Source organism: Lissotriton vulgaris, chromosome 2_1, assembly GCF_964263255.1.
Source record: "Lissotriton vulgaris chromosome 2_1, aLisVul1.2, whole genome shotgun sequence".
NCBI classification, from domain to species: Eukaryota; Metazoa; Chordata; class Amphibia; order Caudata; family Salamandridae; genus Lissotriton; species Lissotriton vulgaris.
Genome location: NC_141687.1, coordinates 241354298 through 241371514, shown reverse-complemented (window position 1 = coordinate 241371514; position 17217 = coordinate 241354298).

Below are 17217 nucleotides of genomic sequence, written 5' to 3'. Positions count from 1 at the left end.
TGCCCATAAGAGAGTCTAGAACTAGTACATCGGGGGCAAGAAGCCAGACAAGACCAAAGGAGGTGTTGATTGAGGGTGCATCCGGGGTTAGGAGTGCCACCGTAGTTTCCCCAGAAGAATTGGACAGATGGACAAAGGAGCTAGAGAAGGAGACCACTCCCCAACCTAAAGCATTAGAAATATATAAATTAAGGATAGAAATAGAAGAAATGATGGCTGGGAATGTAGGAGTTGAGCGCCTAAGCTCGTACAGTGAAGAAGAATTACTGTTTATCAGCAAAAACCTTACCCGGAGTGCTAGGTTGCTCCATGAAAGGATAATGGATACCGCCACAGAAATGGGAATTGATGTTAGTCGCTCCAAAATTCTTCAGAAACCCTACAGAGTAGATTTTTCAGATAAAGATTTAGAAAGCCTGAATGTGATGGGGAAACAGATCCAAATAAAGGAATTATTGAAGCTTCTGCAGAAATGGGGCGAGGTGGGAAAATGGAGAACCCGGTGGGCAAAGAAAAAGGAAAACAACAATTCCCTTTTCTTAAATGTTCTGAAAGATATAGCTATACAGGTAGCTATTAATAGTGATCAATCAATTATCTTTCTGGTAAAAAAGAAAAGTACATGACATTTTATGTTTCAATTGCAGAATCAGAATTTTCTTAAAGAACTACGGATATCGCCAATTGATAAAAGCGATTCACTGAACTACAAAGTAGGTAGGTATAATAACATTCAGCTTTAGGGGATAAATGAACCCTCTACAGTCTCAGGGAAGATGCAGGGTCCACAGATACAAATAGCACTCCCTTCAGCAAATAAAACCCAATTAATATGGGGGTTCTCCTGTTTTAAGAGACAACTTTTAGAGTTGTCTATCATGCAATAAGGGGTGTACATTAGAGGGATACCACACAAGGTAACACCGTAACAGGTTGCAAGATTCTCAAATATTTTAGATATTGTAATATGTCCATGATGTAAGGAGATCGGCCCTTAGAATGTATGTGTCTCCCAGACCATTGAATTAATGTTAGTTTAGAACCAACAACTTTGTTTGAGAAATAGTTGATTTTAATATGCTCATGTAAATGAAACTAACAGATCATATGTGAATAACACAGAAATGACACAGGGAATACTGTACCATGTCTGTAGGAAAATGTTGTTTAACTATGTTTTTAATACATGCCTGTTTGTATTACATACAGAAAGTAACTGTAAACTTTGTATTTTTTAATTCTATAGTGATTTTAAAATTTGAAAATCTTTGTCCTGAAGAAGGTGAAAAACCACATCACCGAAACGCCGCGTCGACACTTTTTCATGGTTTTTTTATCTTTTAATTTGAAATTATGATGATTGAATAAATGTGATAGATTTTGTTTTTAATTTACATGGTCAGTATCTTGATCAAATAAAGAAATTGCTTTTAACCAAACTCTCCTGTGTACATGCATATTGCTATTAATTCAGTGGTGCGTAGAAAACTATGAATATACTTTGTTACATTGTTTTGGTCTGAGGGGACATAGATAAGGAAAAACTCTTCTTTTATAAAAAAAAAAATTTGTTTACACATAACTGTTGGATTTGTAAATTTGTCAATCTTGATGCAACTCTGGTTACAACATACGGTTTATCCTTGACATGGGTGGTAAAAAGTTTTGAGAGGGGCCTATACCCCTAGAACATTTAAGAAAAGGGAATTGTTGTTTTTCTTAGAGTGCCTAATAACCCTATCCCTTTTCTCTGAAAGGGTTTCTCCTTCATATTTTTACAAAGAAAAAGGAAGACAGCAGGGCTAAGTCTCAGGCTTCAGAATTTGTGTTAAAAGAAGTGACGCCAACAGAAAAATTGTGCCCTATGAGAGAGGTCCCGGGAGGAAAATATGTCCATGTCCCTTGGTCCAGACAGGATATTGTGTCATTTACAAATGACTTCCCGAAATTACGTGAGAAGCCAGTTGACTGGTACAGGCAGGTAGAGCGCTTCATAAAAGTTCAGAAATGCCTCTTGAAAGACCTGGATGGGTTTTTCGACATTGTGGTCCCTGTAGATTTGTGGACCGACTGTAAAATTGAAATTGATTGGCCCAGTGAGGAATTCCCCAGAGATGAGAAAACAGGAGCTCCCGCACCTGAAGTAATGAGGAAGTATGAGCAAGTCATACAATACCTCAAGAAAAAGGTGCCAGCAAAGGAGACAGATTGGACCCGAATAGATAGAACCACCCAGGAACGTGATGAAACGGTGCACTCATTTTATGAAAGGTTACTGCAGGTATTCAAAACTTACAGTGGTATCGATAACGTAGACATGAAAGACATGACCCATTTCAGTTACAGATTTGTGCTAGGATTAAGACCTGAAATTTCACAATGGATTCGAGATAATAAAATCAGTTGGCAGGGAAAGCCCATAGATGATGTCCTAAAATATGCAAAATACTGCGAAGATGAAATCGAAAATAAAAAGAAAGCCCTCAAGGAAAAAGTAATGTGGGCACAGGTGAAATTAGCTGAACAGCAAGAAAAACAGTTAAGTAAATTGACTTCTAGTAATAATGCTCAGAATGCCACTGCTGGGGGAGGAGGAAAGCCCCGAGCTAAAATGAGTCGGGAAGAAGCCATGAAAAAGTTTCCGTGCCATGGGTGCGGCCAGATAGGGCATTGGCGAGACGAGTGTCCACACCTGCAGGCCGGTAATGCCCCTGTAAATGGTTTAAATCCACAGGTGCCGAAAGAGGGGACAAGAAAGAACCAGCAACAGGTAAAATTACCCCCCGTACCTCGCGCTCCTAGGCAGAATTTTAAGAGTCAGGGTCAGCAGAATGAGAGGGCGGAAGTATGGGAAGTTGAGAGTGAAAGAAACGCAATCATTCCACAGTACTTGCTAAATGATACCTTCCTCTGTGAAGATCAAGATTGACGGGGCCTGAGAGGGGAGGATGAGGAGTGCGTGCTTGGCGCCTCCTTACCGGTAGACCAGACTGGACCATACATTGAAGGAAAGGTTGAGGGAAAAGACGTCACCTTTCTGTTGGACACTGGTGCTACCAGATCTACTGTAAGAACAGTGGATGTTCCTAACCTACCCCTCTCGGGAGAAGCGATCCAAGTAGTGGGCGTCTCAAATCAAATAATAAGTACTCCAGTAACTGAACCAATGGAAGTTTCTATAGGAAATTTCAAAGAAATGCACAGATTTGTAGTCTGTGATTCTAGTCCTGTGAACCTGCTAGGACGTGATTTGTTGTGCAAGATGAATTGTACCATCTATTGCACACCAAAAGGCGTCGAAATTCAGACACCCGATGAAGATGGTGTGTACAAGCTGATGTTAGTCAGACAAGATTCTGATATCAAACCTTTAACAGTTGAAGATTTACCTGAAGAGCTCCAGTTAAGAGTAGTTCCAGAAGTGTGGGATTTCACAGGAAAGGATGTAGGTTTAATGGCAAATGTGGACCCAGTTAAGATAGCAATAAAAACAAATGCTGTATACCCCAAAACCAGACAGTACAAAATGAGTGCAGAAGTAAAAGCTGGAGTAGCGACTGAAATTACCCGGCTACTCGAAGCAGAGATAATAGAGGAAGTAATGAGCAGTCCCTGTAATTCACCAATCATTGGGATCAAAAAGCCTAGTGGAAAGTACCGGGTGGTGCAAGATTTACGCAAGGTAAACCAAATTGTTGTGCCGTGCTGCCCTATTGTACCCAACCCTGCCGTGATACTATATCAGATTCCCTGGAATGCAGAATGGTTCACTGTCATCGACTTGTGCCATGCATTCTTCTCCATCCCATTGCATCCAGAAAGCAAGTTCCTTTTCAGTTTTGAATTTGACAGCCATATCTATGTCTGGAATCGTGTCCCCCAGGGGTACACCGAAAGTCCATCGATTTTCAACCAGATATTAAAAAAGTGCCTTGAATCCCTAGTGCTGCCAAGAGAGTCTGTTTTGGTGCAGTACATAGATGACCTGTTAGTAGCATCTAAAACCCAAAATGACTGCGTCACTGACACCATTGCCTTGTTGAATCACCTAGGAAAGGGAGGACATAAAGTGTCACCTGACAAGTTACAATTTTGTAAAAATTCAGTGAAATATCTGGGGCACCAGATCGAAAAAGGAATCAGGAAAGTTACTACCGAAAGAATCAAAATAATTAAAGCAATGGAACTGCCCAGAACTCAGAAGGAGGTGAGAATGTTCTTGGGAGTTGTGGGTTACTGCAGACAATGGATTGTAGGATTCGCAGCTCTAGCCAGACCCCTGATAAATATGACAAAGAAAGGCGTAGAAGACCCCGTCAGTTGGGACAGTGAGAGCATGAACGCTTGGGTGACTTTGAGAAACTGTCTATGTTCTGCTCCTGCATTGGGTATGCCTGACTACACCAAGCCCTTTGAGCTATTCTGTGACACAAGAGAGAATTGTGCTCTTTCAGTCCTGACCCAGGAGCACGGACTAATTAGAAAGACCAGTGGCCTATTTTTCGGCCACCCTAGATCCGGTGGCTGCTGGATTACCTGGATGCTTGAAAGCAGTTGCTGCTACTTGCGTCAGTCTGGAACAGAGTGAGAACATTGTCATGGGACATCACGTCACTGTATATGTTCCTCATTCTGTTGTCATCCTACTGACTAGAACTAAGACCCAGTACCTCACACCTAGTCGGCTGACTAAGTATGAGAGAATTTTGATTGGTGCCGAAAATGTCACTATTTCCCGGTGCAATGTCCTAAACCCTGCAACATTGTTACCTATCCCTCTGGATGTAGAAATGGAAGAGGAAGGGGAGCATAATTGCATCGATCTAACTGAGTTCAGTACCAAGCCCCGTCCTGACATCCGTGAAATAGCGTTACTTGATGGGGATAAAACAATGTTCGTGGATGGCTCGTGTTTAAGACATGAAAGTGGGAGCCTGAGTGCTGCCTATGCTGTGGTTACATTGACAGAAACCATAGAAGCATCTTACATGAGCGAGGTGAAATCTGCACAAGTGGCAGAGCTCATCGCGTTAACCAGAGCATGTAAGAGGGGTAAGAACAAGAGAATAACTGTTTACACAGACAGCCAGTATTGTTTTGGGGTTGTTCATGACTTCGGCCAGTTGTGGCTGCAAAGAGAATTCATGACGTCCTCAGGCACCCCTATCAGAAATGGAAAGGTGGTGCATAACTTACTGGAAGCTATCCAATTGCCCAAAGAATTGGCTGTGGTCAAGTGTGCGGCTCACAAATCTGGAAATGATGATGTGACTGCCGGTAATAGGTACGCTGACCAAATTGCACAGTTTTGTGCCCGATACCATATGTCACTCCAAATTGCGCTATGGGATGGAACCAGCTGCCAACTTATGTTGTTTGAGAATGTGTCAACGTGGGAGGAATTAAAGGATTTGCAACAGGCAGTAGACAGACAAGAGAAAGGAAGGTGGGCAGAAGAGGGATGCAAGCTGAGAGATGATGGTGTGGTGGTAAACTCGACTGAGGTGCCTGTATTGCCTGACAGCCTGATAGACCCCATGATCAGAATGATACATGAGCCAACACATATGGGAAGGGACGCAATGTGTCGGGTGTTTGACAAGGTGTTCTGTAATTCAAAGTTCAGGAACCAGGCGGAAAAGCTTTGCCAGAGGTGCCTGGTGTGTCAGCAATTTAATGCAGGAAAGAGGACTGTAGTGGAACAAAGTACTATTGGAAAGGCAGTAGGACCCTTTGTCAGAATGCAAGCAGACTTCATAACAATGCCTAAATGTAAAGGGTATAGATATATCCTAGTCATAGTTTGCCTATTCTCCAGGTGGGTGGAAGCATATCCAGCGAAGAAAAATGATGCTCTCACCACAGCCAAATTATTGCTTAGGGAATTGATACCTAGGTACGGAATTCCAGAGACAATCGAAACGGACCAAGGTGGGCATTTTGCCAACGATGTCCTATTGGAACTCTGTAAAGCATTCAAAATGAAGCAAAGACTGCACTGTGCCTACCATCCAGAGGCTTCTGGGGTAGTAGAGCAAATAAATGGCACCCTGAAATCCAGACTGGCCAAAATGTGTGATTCCACAAAAATGAACTGGATAGAGGCTTTACCCCTTGTGCTGATGAGTTTGAGAAGTATCCCGAACAGAAAAACTGGCCTAAGTCCCCATGAAGTGTTGATGGGAAGAGTGATGCGACAGGCTTGGGTACCCGGACACAAACTGCTAAGCATTTCTGATGATATGGTATTAGAATACTGCAAGCAGCTGGGTGACCAAGTGCGTTCTCTCTCTCAGCAGATTGGAGAGACTGAAGACGAGTGGCCAAAGACTCCGGCACATAAACTGCAACCAGGAGATTGGGTGGCGTTAAAGAAACACACCCGGAGCAGTTGCCTGAAACCAAGGTGGGGAAAGCCACGACAAGTGATCCTCGTCACTACAACTGCTGTAAAGTGTGCTGGTGTACCGAAGTGGATCCACGCCAGCCACACAAAGCGGGTGTCTGGAGAAAACGCGACTGGAGCTGAAGGCAGCACAGCTGAAGAAGCTTCCCAGGAGGAAAGTCCGGAGCTAGCTGACATTGAACTGCCGAGCACAAGTCGAGACGTTGAATGGTACCCCGCCGACGACCCGGTTCATGACCCAATACGAACCAGGAAATATTCCTATTTAGACAGTGAGTGGGATAGTCCAGGTGAGTTAGAAATAGAGGAAGAAGGTCAGGTCAACGAAAATCACAACACACCTGATCAGGACGTAGGCCAAGTAGGGTCAGATCAAGGCATCGAAACTCCCCCTGAAACTCCAGAAATTGGAGAGGGACAGTTAGAAATTAGAGCTGACGTTCATGCAGAAGAAAGCGAAGAGATCGAAGAGCATGAACAGGAACAGATAGAATTAGATCAAAGTGCTCAGACAACGGAAACAACAGTAACCAGAAGTAAAAAGAAAGTACGATTTGAATCTGAGCAGGGACAGATTAGGGACCAGGCAGAAGAAATAGACGAAAGACCTGGAACAAGTCAGACAGGCAGGGAAACAGAGGTGCCACATCAAAAAGTAAAAAGAGTGCACGAAGAAGGCCAAGTTTCCTCAACGACTGGGAGGCACGGAGGCAGAAGTGCACCCCGATACGTCAAGAGACTGAGGCTCAGACTAAAGACAGTCGAAGAAAAACTGAAAGACAGAAAAAGGGCTGAAAGTGAAAGAAAGGCAGCCCAAGGAAAATCGCTAAGAAAGAGCGACAGACTAAAGAAACAAAACCGACTGTATCGGAGCCCTGAGTGGACTTACTTTGTGTTGGAGGAAATAGACGAACCACGCAACAGTGGCAACAGTGACGAAGAGTCCATCGCTGATCGGAGTTCTGACGAAGACCCTCCTTGAGAGAGCCCCGAAGTGAGCCTTTGGTGCAAAGAAACGAAGAGGGGTAGCAAAAGCCACCTGTAAGCTAAAAATGTCTGATCCGAATGTCTCTGGAAGATCCCGGTGTGGGTGTCTTAAAACCTGTTGTAAAATATGCGTGTGTAGTGTAGCAATGTTAATAGTAATGTGGATAGGACTAACAATTTTTCTACCTTTTATGATAAGCAAAAATCCCAACTTATCCCCTACTGAACCCGAAGCAGTAGACGTAGGGGTTGTGCAGACTGCAGAAACACCACGAAGCCTAGAAAGACGCGACAAACGAGTAGGACTGACACACACACGACCCAATTTAGAAGCATCAGATGAGGATGGACTACACTTTCACAAAATGAGAAACAAGACGCATTTAAATGTTTTTGCTAACTTGTTAGTGCATTATGTAGAAGCTATGGAAATAGAGGACTGTTATGTCTGCATGAAGCTACCAACTTCAGTGGCTGAAGGCGTGACATATCACCATCTACCTTTAACCTATGGAATTTCCTGTAGCATATTAGCTAGCTTGTTTTATAGGAGCACTTTGCAGTATTATTATTCAAATGCTGACGTAGTATTTTCTGAACTTCCTATTAGAGGACACTTGAACCGTGTACATATTAAAAGTGACGTGACCCGTTATATGGGAGAATACTTTCTGACTATAGGTAACATAGATTTAGATGAAGCAAGACAAGCTAATCTGACCTGTTCTCTGCAAGAGCAGGAAAAGATGTTCATAAAGATGGCAGACAGAAGGAGAGAAAAGTTTCAGAAGAAGGCAAATGACGAGAAGGATAGAGTCCCTAGGTGGGCTGAGCACATGGATAACACCTCGGAAGGCGAAGCTAGTCCTGCCTTGTTGCTGGATTTTGAACGAAAGGGGAAACTTTGTATCCACAGGGAAAAGACAGAGTACTATAACAATGTATTCATCGGTTCCTGCTAGTGTGAACATAATTACAAGGTAATTGGAGGTTGGGGTTTCAAAAATGGGTCAGAACCTGTGTTCCCCGGAATATATTATATATGTGGGAACAAGGCTTATTTCAAATTGCCGGATCACTGGTATGGAAGCTGCTACTTTGGCATTGTTTTCCCGAAAATATACCATGTGAATAATGCAGCTGGAAGCGATGAAGAGACTAATGGCTTAGTGCGTAGTAAACGTGAAAGTGTAGGTGAAATTATAGGTGATATTTTTAGTGCACTGATACCTGGAATGGGGGTAGTTCTGAACACCCATAGAATCTGTAAATTGTCTACAGTAGTGGATCGGTTATCTACTGACACTGCTGCTGGATTCCTGCTGGTCAATACTGAAATGGTTGCGATCAGATCAATGGTTTTGCAAAATCGTCTTGCCCTTGACACCCTATTAGCAAAAGAGGGCGGAGTCTGTAGAATGCTGAAAGCGCAACATTGTTGCACCTACATTCCTGATAAAAGTATCGAACTAAAACAATATGTGAAAAACATAACTAATTTGGAAAAGGAACTCAAACCATTGGAGGTTGACAGTGCTTGGACGAGACTGACTGGAGGTCTCTCCTCTATAGGTAGTTGGTTTACTAACCTAGGTAGAAGTCTTTTGTGGAAAATACTGATGCCAATAGTTATAATAGGTGTAGTTGTATTAACCATTTTTATCTGCTGCAAATGCCAGAAGTGCAAAAAGAAATATACTGTAAATAAGAGGGGGGTGAAAAGAAATATTGATGATTTAGAATTAGAGGAGTTAAAGAGTGAAATTTACAAAAAGGTGAAAAATCACCACTCTCATAGAGAAGCTGCAAGAAAACTCAACGAAAAATTTGTTGAAATTCAGATGAATGATATGGATGAATGAGAAAAGTTGGCATCTGTTTCCTTCTATGTGGTGATGATAGTAAATATCATCAAAGAGGGGATTGATGGAGCTGGGATTCGCGTGCAAGCGCCCTGCTCTCATACAAAACCCTTGCCTAAATCGTATAATCATATTAACACTATTGTTCGTCATTTATTAAGTGTTCTCCCAAACACGCGGGTGTCCCCAGGATGCTTGCTTGTATGTCTTTTCTCATACTAACGAAGCTTGCACTAAAAACGGCTGCTTCGCTGAAATTCAGTCTGCGCATGCGTCGGTCATACCCATGTGATGTGACGCACTCGCATTCTGGAGGGAGTTTGTGCTCATGCGCACTGTTGCAAACATGGCCGCTTGTCTCTCACCACGCTCTCCGCTTGCTACCGCTGCTTCAGCCTATCTGTCTTTTCGCATTAAACCAATAATGCTATAGTCATTATAAAATAAGGGTTGGTTAGTATTTTATCATGGTATACAGTGTAATCGTTTTATATGTGGTTTTAATTCGTTCTCGCTTACTTTTCATGTACCGCGTCTCTGGGGCTGGGAAATCGGGAGCGGAGCCATACTTGAGGCTCTGCTGGGCACCGTCACATGACTGGAGAAAACCTCCACTGCGCAGAAGCTGAAACAAGCCAGCTGGCTCCTGAAGCACAATGCGCCTGGGAACATCTCTGGGAAGACGAAATCTTACCTTGGAAGAAGCAATACTGTTGCTACCTATTGTGAACTTTTTCTATATTGCTGTACTCTATGCATGGGAACGTGAACCCAAGGGGCGGGTAGGAAAATTTTAATATTTGGGATGAGAAAATTGAATTCTAGGAGGTGGTAATGACCGCACCACCTCTTCTGACCAATCATAATGTGAGAAACTGTCACTTGCAACATTAGTGGGTGGTCTAAGGGCCCCCAAAACAGTATAATTGCCCTAGTTTAGCTTAGGAAAATTGTCCGACTTGTCCGAGTAGCAGACCTGTCACTGACCCTACGAACTCTATAGGTACTCAATCTGAAGTGCTGCGGAGCACTCTGTCCATACTTTCCACAAACTCCTAAGGGGTGGAAATAATCCTAAGTGCTGGCGAAGCACTTTGCTGGGAATTCGAAAAACCCAATCGGGGTTACTGGCGGATTACTTGCAGAGAGGGGTAACGCTGGCGTTGCTTCTGAAGCTGTGGGTGTTGGTCGTACCTTGGTGTGCCCAGTCCTGATCCCAAAACCTGAGGGGTATCCTGTCCTTACTGTCCGTGAGCTGTACCTGCTCGCATTCTGGCATTCCTTCCTGAGGGTCCTTGTCCCCGTCCTTCCAACTGACCCGTGGCCAGGGTTAGTCTTCTCTCAGACCTAGGTAAATATTAACCTGTGGGTTTGCGTCTCTCTCTCTTCCTCTTCTCTCTCTATTTTCTTAATAAAGCACTCTTGACTGTGATATTGCTCTATCACCTTGAGAACGAGTTATATGCAATTGTTTTAGAATTGTTCCCTTCTCTCCCCTCCCTTAGAAAGTTACCAACTGTTATATTGTATTAGTATGTTCCAATTTTTCCCTTACCTTTAGCCTGATTGCGGTGAACATAGTAAAAATAGTTTAATCACTTAGGTTAAGTACGTGTTCTAGGTCCCATCCACATCCTATGTTCTAGTATAAAGTTGCAGTGACTAGTTTTGTTCTAAATTTCCTACCTTTTAGTCTTCCCATATACTCAAATGGTCTTAGCATTAATCTATAGCTATTTTATGGTGTTGATTTTGATGTTAGACGCATTATTCTGCCTATCACTTATTGCCTTGTCATATTCTCTCTGAACTTTACATAAAGTTTTAAACATCCTCAGGTGTCTGTGGTCATTTTACAGAAATTGTGGATAAGTATTGTATTGATTATAAAGAGTATCTGATTTTAGGCCTGTCTGCTATTTCCCTTATAGCTCCAGATCCGTCATAAGAATTGTGCCTGTGGTAAGTCAGGTACATGGTATGCAGAGGTGAAACCAAACCTTAATTACTCATAGCGGCGTGCAGGAGGAGAAATATAGTAATCCTCTCCCGGTTCACCCAAAATTATTAGTGTGGTGTTTGGAAAATTTGCACGCCAGGGCCCAGTGCGTGTAAAGAATTGGTAACCCAGGTGGCCCGGGAGAATTGCGCGCTCTATCACGTTCTCTTAACATTTCAAGAACCTTTGTGTCTGTGGCCGCCCGATAGGCTTACGTCTTTTATTAGGATTACTAGAATATGTCAATTTCTGTTTTTGTGGTCTGAGCGTCTCCGTGCTGGAGCGGTTTAATTACCCATCCGCAGGTGTTCACGTTGCATTACGTTCTCCATCTCCCTGGACCCACTGTTTTCCTGGAATGCTGCGCAGCCGAAATTGGGCCCTGGACGCTGGAATACCTTCATATGTATGTTTGTAATATATTAAGCCATGAGGAGCAGTGAGCGCCGCGGAGGTTCTTTTCCAGCTAGCGCTCAGTGAGAAGTGAATGTCGAAGAGTGCTATGCCCAAAACACTTAGAGTGGTACAAGACATATGGGCACAATGGGTGTCACGGAACTGATTACCCGGAAAGTGTGAGCTGGCAGAGGCAATGCAGTCACAGGAGGTGGCACAGAGTGATGTGCACAAACATACCGCGCAGCAGGGCTGATGGCATAATGTGGAACCGCAAGCTACTTGCACCAAAAGCTATCAACTAAATATGGCTTGTTGCCTGACCATCAGGGAGTTACTTGCGTAGAGCTAACAATGAAACAAGGCTGCTTACGGCACTGAGTGCGTCAAAGGGTTACTCATGCAAAGAGCTTACAGCCAAGGAAGGCTCAGCTCAGTGTACCAGGGAGTGGCCTGTCCAAAGAGGTGGCAATGAAACAAGACTTACCAGGACGTTAATTGCACAAACAGCTAAAATGAAATGATACAGCACCGTGTGCATCAACTAGAGCTTACCTTGAACCAAGGCTTACAGCAGAGTGTGCACCAAGGAGTTACTCGCACCAAGAGATGGCAGTGGAACAAGTCTTACACCAGAGTGTGCACATGGACATTATTTGCACAATCAACTGAGAATGAAACATGACTTACAGCACAATGTGCATCACTGAGTTATCTCTACAAAGATCTTAACATTAAACTAGACGTACAGCAGAGTGTGCACCAGGGAGTTACTTGCACAAAGAGCCGGCAATGAAACAAGGCTTACACCACAGTAGGCCCTGGGACGTTAATTGCACAAACAGCTGACAAGGAAACAAGGCCCACAGTAGGCACTGGGACGTTCATTGCACAAACAGCTGACAAGGAAACAAGGCTTACACCACAGTATGCACTGGGACGTTAGTTGCACAAACAGATGACAAGGAAACAAGGCTTACACCACAGTATGCACTGGGACGTTAATTGCACAAACAGCTGGCAAGGAAACAAGGCTTACACCAGAGTATGCACTGGGACGTTAGTTGCTCAAACAGCTGACAAGGAAACAAGGCTTACACCACAGTATGCACTGGGACGTTAGTTGCACAAACAGCTGACAAGGAAAGAAGGCTTACACCACAGTATGCACTGGGACGTTAATTGCACAAACAGCTGACAAGGAAATAAGGCTTACACCACAGTGTGCCCTGGGACGTTAATTGCACAAACAGCTGACAAGGAAACAAGGCTTATACCACAGTATGCACTGGGACGTTAGTTGCACAAACAGCTGACAAGGAAACAAGGCTTACACCACAGTATGCACTGGGACGTTAATTGCACAAACAGCTGACAAGGAAATAAGGCTTACACCACAGTGTGCCCTGGGACGTTAATTGCACAAATAGCTGACAAGGAAACAAGGCTTATACCACAGTATGCACTGGGCCGTTAGTTGCACAAACAGCTGACAAGGAAAGAAGGCTTACACCACAGTGTGCCCTGGGACGTTAATTGCACAAACAGCTGACAAGGAAACAAGGCTTATACCACAGTATGCACTGGGACGTTAGTTGCACAAACAGCTGACAAGGAAATAAGGCTTATAGTATGCACAGGGACGTTAATTGCACAAACAGCTGACAAGGAAACAAGGCTTACACCGCAGTATGCACTGGGACGTTAGTTGCACAAACAGCTGACAAGGAAACAAGGCTTACACCACAGTGTGCCCTGGGACGTTAATTGCACAAACAGCTGACAAGGAAACAAGGCTTACACCACAGTATGCACTGGGACGTTAGTTGCACAAACAGCTGACAAGGAAACAAGGCTTACACCATAGTGTGCCCTGGGACGTTAATTGCACAAACAGCTGACAAGGAAACAAGGCCCACAGTAGGCACTGGGACGTTAATTGCACAAACAGCTGACAAGGAAACAAGGCTTACACCAGAGTATGCACTGGGACGTTAGTTGCACAAACAGCTGACAAGGAAAGAAGGCTTACACCACAGTGTGCCCTGGGACGTTAATTGCACAAACAGCTGACAAGGAAACAAGGCTTATACCACAGTATGCACTGGGACGTTAGTTGCACAAACAGCTGAAAAGGAAATAAGGCTTATAGTATGCACAGGGACGTTAATTGCACAAACAGCTGACAAGGAAACAAGGCTTACACCGCAGTATGCACTGGGACGTTAGTTGCACAAACAGCTGACAAGGAAACAAGGCTTACACCACAGTGTGCCCTGGGACGTTAATTGCACAAACAGCTGACAAGGAAACAAGGCTTACACCACAGTATGCACTGGGACGTTAGTTGCACAAACAGCTGACAAGGAAACAAGGCTTACACCACAGTGTGCACTGGGACGTTAGTTGCACAAACAGCTGACAAGGAAACAAGGCTTACACCACAGTGTGCACTGGGGCGTTAATTGCACAAGCAGCTGACAAGGGAACAAGGCTTACACCACAGTATGCACTGGGACGTTAATTGCACAAACAGCTGACAAGGGAACAAGGCTTACACCACAGTATGCACTGGGATGTTAATTGCACAAACAGCTGACAAGGAAACAAGGCTTACACGACAGTATGCACTGGGACGTTAATTGCACAAACAGCTGACAAGGAAACAAGTCCTACACCACAGTATGCACTGGGACGTCAATTGCACAAACAGCTGACAAGGAAACAAGGCTTACACCACAGTATGCACTGGGACGTTAATTGCACAAACAGCTGACAAGAAAACAAGGCTTACACCACAGTATGCACTGGGACGTTAATTGCACAAACAGCTGACAAGGAAACAAGGCTTACACCACAGTATGCACTGGGACGTTAGTTGCACAAACAGCTGACAAGGAAACAAGGCTTACACCACAGTGTGCACTGGGACGTTAATTGCACAAACAGCTGACAAGGAAACAAGGCTTACACCACAGTATGCACTGGGACCTTAATTGCACAAACAGCTGACAAGGAAACAAGGCTTACACCACAGTATGCACTGGGACGTTAATTGCACAAACAGCTGACAAGGAAACAAGGCTTACACCACAGTATGCACTGGGACGTTAATTGCACAAACAGCTGACAAGGAAACAAGGCTTACACCACAGTATGCACTGGGACGTTAATTGCACAAACAGCTGACAAGGAAACAAGGCTTACACCACAGTGTGCACTGGGACGTTAGTTGCACAAACAGCTGACAAGGAAACAAGGCTTACACCACAGTGTGCACTGGGACGTTAGTTGCACAAACAGCTGACAAGGAAACAAGGCTTACACCACAGTGTGCACTGGGACGTTAATTGCACAAGCAGCTGACAAGGAAACAAGGCTTACACCACAGTATGCACTGGGACTTTAATTGCACAAACAGCTGACAAGAAAACAAGGCTTACACCACAGTATGCACTGGGACGTTAATTGCACAAACAGCTGACAAGGAAACAAGGCTTACACCACAGTATGCACTGGGACGTTAGTTGCACAAACAGCTGACAAGGAAACAAGGCTTACACCACAGTGTGCACTGGGACGTTAGTTGCAAAAACAGCTGACAAGGAAACAAGGCCTACACCACAGTATGCACTGGGACGTCAATTGCACAAACAGCTGACAAGGAAACAAGGCTTACACCACAGTATGCACTGGGACGTTAATTGCACAAACAGCTGACAAGAAAACAAGGCTTACACCACAGTATGCACTGGGACGTTAATTGCACAAACAGCTGACAAGAAAACAAGGCTTACACCACAGTATGCACTGGGACGTTAGTTGCACAAACAGCTGACAAGGAAACAAGGCTTACACCACAGTGTGCACTGGGACGTTAGTTGCACAAACAGCTGACAAGGAAACAAGGCTTACACCACAGTATGCACTGGGACGTTAATTGCACAAACAGCTGACAAGGAAACAAGGCTTACACCACAGTATGCACTGGGACGTTAATTGCACAAACAGCTGACAAGGAAACAAGGCTTACACCACAGTATACACTGGGACGTTAATTGCACAAACAGCTGACAAGGAAACAAGGCGTACACCACAGTATGCACTGGGACGTTAATTGCACAAACAGTTGACAAGGAAACAAGGCTTACACCAGAGTGTGCAATGGGACGCCACTTGCAAGTACAACTGACAATGAAATAAGACGGATAGTACACCGTTCATCAACTAGTCGCTCTTACAAAGAGAGTACCTTGAACTAAGGCTTCCAGTAGAGTGTGCATCAAGGAGTTACTTGCCAAAAGAGGTGACAGAGTGTGCACTCGGACGTTATTTGCACAAATAACTGACAATGAAACATGACTCCCGCACAATGTGCATCAGCGAGTTGCCTCTATGAAGAGTTTTCCTTGAACCAAGGCTTGCAGCAGGGTGTGCATCAAGGAGTTACTTGCACAAAGAGGACTTAGTCCAGAGTGTGCACCGGGACGTTAATTGCACAAACAGCTGACAAGGAAACATGGCTTACAGCTCAGTTTGCATCACCTAGTTGTTCCTACAAAGAGTCTACCTTGAACCAAGACTTACAGCAGAGTGTGCGTCAGGGACCTACCTGCATAAGGAGCTGTCAGTTAAACAAGGCTTACACCAGAGTGTGCACCGGGACGTTACTTGCACAGGCAACTGACAATGATCAAGTCTTACAGCACAATGTGCATTAATGCGTTTCTCTTACAACGAGCTTACCTTGAACCAAAGCTTGCAGCAGGGTGAAACTGAAGGAGTTACTTGCACAAAGGGCCAGCAGTGAAACAAGGCGTACATTAGTGTGTTCACCAGGACGTTACTTTCACAAACAAATGACAATGAAACAAGACTCACAGCACAACGTGCATCAGTTAGCTGCTCTTACAAAGAGCTTGCCTTGAACCAAGGTTTACAGCATGACATAACGTGTATTTGTAAAGAGCACGTTCACCTGGAGGTATCTTGGCGCTGAATAAAAGATGTTTATTGTTACCCAACGTACTCATTTTATCAACCTCAGATGGATGAAAGGTTGAGTGAACCCACCGGGGTTTGGACATGTGACTATGAGGCCAAACACAGGCCCCTGCAATGGACACATAAGTGCACTGAGCCACCAGACCCGGCTGAGGGTGCATTAGGGTGTTACTTGCCCAAAGAGGTAGCAGTATAACAAGGCTTACACAAGAGTGTGCACCAGGACATTATTTACCTAAACAACTGAGAATGAAACAATTCTTACAGCACAATGTGCATCAATTAGTTGCTCTTACGCTTAACAAGGACATTGGGGGTAAATTCAGAGCCCCGTACTCACCCTGACCCAGGACTTGCTTTTCTGCCTGCCTGCCCGCCCGAGTCTTCCCGCTGCCACGCACACCATCTCCTGCGACCGCCGAGCGGAGGACTCGGTTAACTATCGGCCCCTGCGGCGGCGCCACCTGAGGTTGTCATTCAAGGCGCCCGGAGGCGCTTAAAGCCCGGGCTTCCCCGGCAGAGTTTTGCTTTTCGCTTAACAAGGACATTGGGGGTAAATTCAG